The sequence below is a fragment of the Dreissena polymorpha genome, chromosome 6 (assembly GCF_020536995.1).
Source record: "Dreissena polymorpha isolate Duluth1 chromosome 6, UMN_Dpol_1.0, whole genome shotgun sequence".
Lineage (NCBI taxonomy): Eukaryota > Metazoa > Mollusca > Bivalvia > Myida > Dreissenidae > Dreissena > Dreissena polymorpha.
In genome coordinates this window covers 72,834,916-72,841,819 of record NC_068360.1, presented here as the reverse complement: position 1 = coordinate 72,841,819, position 6,904 = coordinate 72,834,916, and positions in this window count along the sequence as shown.

The following is a 6,904-nucleotide window of genomic DNA, read 5'->3' as shown; positions in this document are numbered from 1 at the left end:
TGTTGATTTCATAATGAAATTACTGACCACGCTTGCATTTGCCAAGACCGTCTAGTGAACGTAGGTCCATCCGCGTGGCCTTCATTGTATTCCAACCTGGTGAGTTCTTCAACTGTTTTCATTTACTGAACATTGTGTATTATTGCATTATGAAATGTGTGTGAATTAGTTAAAGGGGCAATTTCACAGATTTTGGCATGTATTGAAGTTTGTCATTAAATGCTTTATATTGATAAATGTAAACATTGGATCTAAAAAGCTCCAGTAAAAAAACAAGAATACGATTAAAAAAAGAAATAAAAAGTAACCCTCAACTGGGCCCGAACCACTGACACCTAGAGTCCTGGAGTAAAAGTCTATCGCTTGGACCACTCGGCCATCCGTGCTCATACAATGATGAATGTATTTTATACTTTATATAAGCAAACCTCGTAGTATCACAAAATATAACGACAACAACAGAACATTCCAAATTATTAGATCGTTTTGCGTTGCAACACTTTATAATTTACAGGTCTTTAAATCGTCAAAAGATGCATATAATGGATATTTTAGAGCATGGTAAATGCTCAGTATTACTGTTTCCTCACAAATATCATAACTAATACGAAAATTTGCGAATCTGAAACAACTTTTTTTAATTGTGTCAATTTACCAACACGTGAAAAGACCCCTTTAAATTAATGTGATGTTCATTTCATTATTATTTCGTAGTATCATTTGTTTTGTTATGTTTATAAAATATTGTTATTGTTTTGTTACGGTCTTTTCCGTCATTGACTATATTGGTCTACGTCTCCAATAAAATGGATGTAAAACTCCATTGAGTTGAGTTACCATGTGTCCCCACCCCCACACCCACTACAATTGTTTTACCGGAACTATTTTAAGATATCTTTGGTCTCCCCATTGTGACCCCCAATTAGAGGCAATTTTACCAAGGGCGACTACTCTGCATTGATGTTTGAAAAAAAAATATGGATTAGCTTCCTTTTAAAATACATGTAATCACACTTCGGGGCGCCCAAAGGAGATTATATTGTCCAGAATGGCAAAAAAATCATTTGTTAACATAATTTAAAAAGAAAATTTGAAAAGATTTTGTTTTGTTAAGGGTGCTGGTGCTGATAAGATGGTTCTACTTCAAGACTAGTATCAGTTTCCTTGGTCATATCGTGAGTGGTGAAGGAGTGTCAACAAACCCGGTAAAGATAGAAAAGATGATGAACTGGCCTGTTTCAACAAAAGCAGATAAGCTGAGGTCATTTTTAGCATTTGCAAAGGTACAACCGTCGTTTTATCAAGAGACTAAGCAAAATAGTGAGGCATTTGAATGAATTATTGCCACCTACTTAATCCAGAAAGGACGCTAAAGGACTACAAATCCAGAATGAGAGTGGACAGATATGAGGCAAACAGTATTTTACTATTTGAAAGTTGCCCACACTTCCAGTTCTGGCATATCCAGACTTTGAACGTCCGTTTGAACTACATACTGATGCTTCCGGTAGCAGCATTAGGTGAAATACTGAACCAAGTACAGAACGGTCAAAGATGAGTTATCGCCTATGTCAGTCGCGCACTAAACTAGTCTAAAAGGCATTACAGTGAATTCAAGTTAGAGTTTTTGGCACTTAAGTGGGCGGTGACAGAAATTCAGCAATTACCTGGCTACAACACACTTCACTGTTCTTACAACAACATGCTGACATATGTTCTTACCACTTAACTATGAAGCTTGATGCCACTGGTCAGCGATGGGCATCAGCGCTAGGCGAGTACTCATTGACATCTTCTATAGAGCAGGTATGAACAACCATGATGCAGATGGACTAAGTAGATATCCATAGGAAAGAGTAAAGGATAGTGATGGTGTTAAGAAAGTAATGCTGGAAGATTGAAAGCCATTTGTGACATGACTTTAACAACATACATGGAAACATTACAGGTGTGTATGAACCTTCTTGAGGTGACAGAAGATTTAGGTCAACCAATTTCACAAGACGAACTCAGCGAGATCCATAGAGCGAAAAGAGAAGATTCCAAGACCGAGAAGTGGCGTATTGCAGTTATTGATAGTAACAAATTCTTGTCAGGACATGACTATGAAGAAGCAACTCAAGAACTTGCGAATGAAGAGAGGCATTCCATTTCGAAACATAAAGAATAGTGAAAAGTAAGTTAAACAACTTGTTATACCAACTCAGTACCATGGAAATCTTGAAAGGGATACATGACCAATCAGGACACCCTGGTCAGGAGCAAACACTGAGGCCACTGAGGGAACGCTACTACTGGCCTGGAATGGCAACAATTGTAAAGACGTGTTTCTCTATATGCGATAAATGTATCAGACGACAAGGAAAGATCGATGGAAAACCCCTAGTCGACATAACAACTACCTATCCACTTGAATTTATTATGATCCCCTTCGAAGAAGAGGGGGTATATTGTTTTGCTGAATGTCGGTCGGTCTGTCGGTCTGTCGGTAGATCAGTTCGTTTCCGATCAATAACTCGTCAATGGATTGACCGATTGGCTTGAAACTTCACATGTAGATTGGCCTTGGACAGTGGATGACCCCCAATGAAATTGGAGTCACTAGGTCAAAGGTCCAGGTAACTGTCACAATAAGTGTGAACATCGTTTCCGATCAATAACTCGTCACTTCACATGTGTATTGGCATTGGACAGTATATGAGCCCTATTGACATTGGGTCACTAGGTCAAAGGTAAAGGACACTGCCACAATAAGTGTAAAAATGGTTTCTGATCAATAACTCGTCAACGAATCGACTGATAGGCTTGTTACTTCACATGTGCATTGGCCTTGGACAGTTGTTGACCCTAATGAAATTGGGGTCACTAGGTCAAATGTCAAGGTCACTGTCTCAATAAGTGTGAAAGTCAAATCGTTTCTGATTGATAACTTGTTGACGGATTGACCGACTGCCATGATACTTCACGTGTGCATTGGCCTTGGAAAGTAAATGACCCCTATTGAAATTGAGGTAAATAGGTCAAAGGTCACTGTTACAATAAGTGTCTTATTGTTTCCGATCAATAACTCGTCAATGAATTGACCGATTGGCCTGCTCCAGCAGCTGGAGTTTCACATCTTTATATGGATACTTTACATGTGCATTGGCCTTGGAAAGTAGATGACCACTATAGAAATTAGGGTCACTAGGTTAAAGGCCAAGGTCTCTGTCTCAATTAGTGAGAAAATCGTATCTTATCAATAACTCGTCAACCAATTGACCGATTGGCTTTAAACTTCCCAATCGGTATACATGGGTATCATTGGCTTTAGACAGTAGATTAGTCCTTTTGAAATTTGGGTCACTAGGCCAAAGGTCAAGGTCACTGTCACAATAAGTGTGAAAATTGTTTCCGATCATTAACTCGACAACAAACTGACCCTTTGGCTTGATACTTCACATATGCATTGGCCTTGGACAGTTGATGATCCCTATTGAACCATCTAAAGGTAGTATCAGTATCATCTTGATCATTACAGATCATTTCACCAAATTTGCTATAGAAATTCCAACAAAGAACCGGACAGGAAGAACAACCGATGAAGCTCTTTATAATGGCTTTATTCTACACTTTTGAATTCCTACTCGACTCCATTCTGACGAGGGAGCAAACTTCAAAAGCCAGATACTAGTAATAAGTGAATAATGTCACATCACAGGTATTCAAAAGAGCAGGACGACCCCTTATCATCAACATGGTAAAGTAGGTCCAGGGCGGTTCAACAGAACAGTTGGGCAGGCTAGGGACATACGAAGAGGACCAGAAAGCAGACTGGAAAAGATACCCAGGCAGCCTCGTCCACGCGTATAATTGCACTCCACACGCTGATTTTACCTTATGAACTTCTCTTCGGTTTAGAGTCCAAATTGCCCATCGACACCCTGTTTGGCAAAGCAAGGGTGGAGTCGGCCGCTAAGACCACACAAGAATATATTGAAAAGCTACAAGCGCAGATAGTGAAGACCAATGAGACAGTCCTGATACACACATAGAAATCGAAAGAAAAACAGAAAAAATATTATGATTGAAAGTCAAAACCAGTAACAATCGATATATGGGACCGTGTTCTATAGAGCAAGGCAAAACATACCTGTTTTCAGAGTTAGAGGTGTGAAGACTACGAGAGAGAGAACATTGCATCGCAATTATTGTACTTGATGGAACATCGGGATAAAAACGTAGTGATTGTAATGAAAGAACATGAGAATAATAATGTTCTCGAAGATATCAGAGATGCATCCAATGGCAGTTAAGAACATCAAAGTGGTACACCATAAGTCCAAGAGAACTCTGATGAAGATACTGATGATGATGACAATGATTGTTATGACTATGCTATACATGCATATCGGTATGGGGACGCCCATGAACATCGCAGAGGTCATCAAGTTTTGGATCAGATTTCGAATAAAAAGAATCTTACATTTGAACCAGAAGAAGGTTCTAAGAACATTGATGAAATCAAATGATCAAAGTCCAAAAACGTTGAGATGATAGAAGAAAGTGAAACTCAAAATACAGCAGGTAATTAAGATAACAGAGCTATAAAACCAGACAATAACCGGCTAGAACATGAACTTAACGTAGAGGAACCTCTAGAGGTAGAGGAAAAATGTCAACTCTAGACACAAGAGAAAACCTTTACATATGCCGAGACGTTCTGGTAGAGATAGAAAACCATCCACAACAAGATACGACGATTTTCAGATGTTCAGAACTCAGCCTGTTGACCTAAAATTCAAGCAATAACAACATAAGTGATGTCTAAATTTTCTAAAGTTCTGCACAAAATGGACAGTCAGATGGGACATCAACTTATTAATGCTTTTATGCATAAATAATGTGTTCACCATTGATACATGATTTTATTTAGGTGTTATGTCCAGTCCTTACAGTTCAAATGTTTTATTATTTGTCAGTTAAGTATTACTGATTATGTTTACTAAACAACGAGGACCCAATGTTATTTTGCAGGGATAAACATGAGATTTGTTTCCGTGTTTTTTTTGTTCAATGCCATTTAAGGTCAATGCCATTTGATATTTGTATTGTCATTGTAGATTTGTATTAGTAAAGATGTTTTTCGCAAAGTTTATTACTAACAATAGTATATATGTAATTAGTGCAAATAATGCAGTTCCCAGCTTCGTGAAGTTGTCAGCTTTGCAACGTAGTGAAATGACGGGACATCATTTCTGTCAGGGGGAGTGTGTGACCATATCGTATTTTTACCATACCATACTTTAGAATATGTCGATCGGGTCCACTCCACTCTTAAATTTGACGAGATCGGTTTCTACGCACGATTGATCATTTCTTTTGTTAGATTAAATACTATTGGTTTATAACTTGTGTGTTATCCTCAAGCAGTGAAGTGATGTGTAAATAGTAAATAACATTGACCACAGAGTTCGGAGAGGGAAGACGTACTTCTCAAACATCTTTGTCATTAATAAAATTCTTTAATTGTGTCGTCTTTCGTAAGAATGTATATTCAAGAACGTATTTACTTTCCCGGATAATTTGCCACAGTTTGCACGTATTTCTTCGTATACGTTTATTTATTTTATTCCTCGACCCAAATGTGTAGTGTTCGAACTTCGTTATAGTTTCTATTTTAACATTTTATCACTTACGAGACCTGTAAGAGTCAGTCAAGAAGTAGTAGTCAGAACCACATTCTGGTAAGTGAACTGTGTGATTATTTAATGTAATGTTGTTCAGTGCAAATGTAATCTGTTTTATGGATTTCGGTGTGTTTTAATGTTATGCTGCATGCATTGTATTGTTAATGTTAATAAAATATGCATTCTTACGTAAAACTCTGTGTCCATTTCTGCGATGTTAATGTTAATATGGCTACTAGACTGCTCTAGCATTCAATTTTTATCTAGTCATGTATTATTCATTTTAATAAATAATGCATTGTCATTATTTTCAGTTTGCCGATATCTTACTCCTATCATAACAGGCTACAATTGTAAAATAATATCGCTTTTAACCCTGTCCCTTTTGAGTACCACCCTGTACCTTTTGGGATCTGAGATCGTGCCCTATGTACGTGATAAAATCTTCCAGTTCAAATTTCAACCACTGGCTCAGCATAGGCAAAATTGAGAAAATATGAAACCATACAGAATTAACATTGAATTAACATTTAGCGCAAACTGATTATGGTCAAGAAATATGAGTTTGCTTGTTGTCGCAGCATCTTTCTTAACATTTCAAAAGTGTACAATACGGTAAACAGAAATTAATAATTACTTTTTGTATTTTTAAAAAATCATCATAACAGCGTTAAGAAGTGTGTTTGTTTTCTTTATTTCTATACTACAACCTACCGTAAAAAGCAACTAAAAAATGCCAAGTCAACAATGAATGAAATAGATAAATATTATTTTCTATGTCATGTTTTATACAGCTTTACTTTATTACCTAAAAAGCCATGCAGTATTAAAATTATTTAAATCTTAAGCAGAGATACAAGTTTTGTTTTAAATTCGAACACGACTCGCGAGTTGCTTTCTGAAGACAAAGAAGATTTCCAGTGTGGGGTATTTATGAAATAATATTCCCTATCAAAGTTTGATGACAAATGATACACGGTCGTGCGTGAATACCTAAAGTGATAAATGAAGATATTTGTCAGACATGAATAGGCCCACCAGGCATCCACCATCGCTCCAAACCGGCGCAGCTCTGCAAGTATCACCCACATCCATCCTCTTGTTGTCCCAGGCAAAAAGAAGCACACGGCTTGATAAAATGTTATTTATTGAAATCAAAGCATGTGCATAATGACTCAAATTTCGGATTGTTGTTGATTCAACCAAACCTTGCACAGTTTACATAAATTATGGCC